The sequence below is a fragment of the Chrysochloris asiatica genome, unplaced genomic scaffold, assembly GCF_000296735.1.
Source record: "Chrysochloris asiatica unplaced genomic scaffold, ChrAsi1.0 scaffold00043, whole genome shotgun sequence".
NCBI classification, from domain to species: Eukaryota; Metazoa; Chordata; class Mammalia; order Afrosoricida; family Chrysochloridae; genus Chrysochloris; species Chrysochloris asiatica.
Window position 1 is genome coordinate 17410926 of NW_006408561.1, and position 2694 is coordinate 17413619.

The following is a 2694-nucleotide window of genomic DNA, read 5'->3' on the forward strand; positions in this document are numbered from 1 at the left end:
CTGAAGGAAGAAGTCCAAGGTGCATTGAAGGTTGGCAAAGAACTAGGCTCTGGGAACAGATGGAATACAAATTGAAATCTTTCAACAAACTGATGTGGTACTAGATGCACATCTATTCCAAGAAATTTGGAAGACAACTACCTGACCAACTGACCAGAAGAGATCAGTATTTATGCCCAATCCAAAGAGAGGCAACCCAATGGAATATGGAGATCATTGGACAATATTATTGATATCCCATGGGAGTAAAGTTTTACTGAAGATAATACAAAAACTGCTGCAACCATACATTGACAAAGAACTTCCAGAGGTTCAAGCTTGTTTCAGAAGAGGATGAGAAATAAAGGATATCATTGCTGATGTCAGATGGATCTTGGCTGAAAGCAGAGAATAATTTGATCCATATTTACCAGTGCTTTATTGACTATGCAAAGCCTTTCGATTGTGTGGATCATGACAAGCTGTGGACAACATTGTGGAGAATGAGTATTCTGGAACACTTAATTGTACTCATGAGGAACCTGTACCTAGACCATGAGGCAGTTGTTTGAACAGAACAAGGGAACACTGAATGATTTAAAATTAGGATCGGTGTGTGCCAGGGTTGTATTCTTTCACCATATTTATTCAATATGTATGCTGAGCAAATAATCTGAGATTCTGGGTTATATGAAGATAAATGTGGTATCAGGATTGGAGGAAGACTCATTAACAACCTGAGATTTGCAGATGATATAATCTTGCTTACTGAAAGTGAAGAGGACTTAAAATACTTACAGATGAAGATCAAAGAACGCAACCTTTGGTATGGGTTGCACTTCAATGTAAAGAAAACAAAAATTCTCACCATTGGACCAATAAATGACATCCATATAAATGGAGAAAAGATTGAAGTTGTCAAAGATTTCATTTTTTGTTGTTGTTCTGTGTAGCATTTTGTTTTTTAAAACTTTTTATTGTGAGTTGAGTAAAGGTTTACAGACAAGATCATTAGTTTTACATACATCAGTGACTTCATTTTTCTTGGATTAACCATCAATACTCATGGAGGCAGCAGTCAAGAAAACAAACGACGTATTGCATTGGGCAAATCTGCTGCACAAGACCTCTTTAAAGTGTTCAAGAGCAAAGATGTCAGCTTGAGGACTCAGGTGCGCCTGACCGACGCCATGGTATTTTCAATAACCTCATATGCATGCGAAAGTTGAACAGTAAATAAGGAAAATTGTGGAAGAATTGATGCTTTTGAGGTATGGTGTTGGAGGAGAATATTAAGAGTACCATGGACTGCCCACCAAAACAAACCAATCTGTATTGAAAGCAGTATAGCCAGAGTGCTCCTTGGAGGCCAGGATGGCCAGACTTTGTCTCTCATACTTTGGACATATTGTCAGGAGGGCCCAGTCACTAGAGAAAGATACCATGTTTGGTAAAATGGAGGGTCGGAGAAAAAGAGGAAGACCCCCCCAATGAGATGTATTGACACAGTGGCAGCAGCAATGGGTTTAAGCATAGCAACAATTGTGAAGTTGGTCCAGGACAGGGCAGTGTTTTGCATAGGGTCGCTATGAGTCAGTGTCAACTCAATGGTATCTAACAACATCAACAACAGTATCTACTTGTTCTGTTCTAATGACTGCCCCTTGGTCTTTGTACAGGTTCTTCCTGAGCACATTAAAGTGTTCTGGAATATCCATTCTTCCAAATGTTACCCATACTTTGTCATGATTCACACAGTCACCTTTGCATAGTCAATAAAGCACAAGCAAACTATTTCTGGTATTCTCTGTTTCAACAAAGATCCATCTGATTTCCATATTGATATTCCTAGTTCCACGTCCTCTTCTGAATTCCCCTGGAATGTCTGGAACTTCCCTGTCAAAGTGCTACTGCAACAGTTTTTAAAATGATTTTCAGCAAAATTTTATTTGCATGAGATAGTAATGATATTGTTTGAAGATTTCTGTATTTGATTAGGTAACTTCTCTTTGGAATGGACACAAATATAGATCTTTTCCAGTGGGTTTATCCGGGTATCTGTCTTCCAAATTTCCTTGCATAGATGAATGAACACCTCCATTGCTCCATCAGTTTGCTGAAAGATTTCAATTTTTATTCTGTCAACTTCTGAAGCCTTGTTTTTTTTCCCCCCAATTCCTTCAGTTCAGCTTGCACTTCTTCCTTCAGTATCATTGGTTCTTGTTCATATGCTACTTCTTGAAATGGTTGAGCAATTTTTTTTTTGTACAGAGACTCTGTATATTCCTTTCATCATCTTCTTTTAAATAAAAACAGAACTTTTTACTGTGAATTGACTGAAAGTTTACAAAGCTGTCGGGGACCCGCCACGACATAGGGGTTCGGTTCACGAGGAGAGGATACCTGACAGGGATTGCAATATATTAAGAATACACAGAAAGAGACAAAGAGAGAGACACTCCGAAACCAGGGTGGATACATCACTGGTGGGCAGGCCTGGGAGTACAGGCATCGTGGTCTCTGCATACAGCAACTCACTGCCCTGCCATCTTTACTGCATGCCCTCCAACCCGTAATGCACCGCAATCTTTACTCCATGCCTCCCAACCAGTAATGCACCTGGATTCGTTCTGCGCCTTCCTTTTATTTAGGGGAGGAGTTTCACATCAAGCTGGGAGGGACTTAGGCAAGGTACAGCTAACATCAGTACTTTTC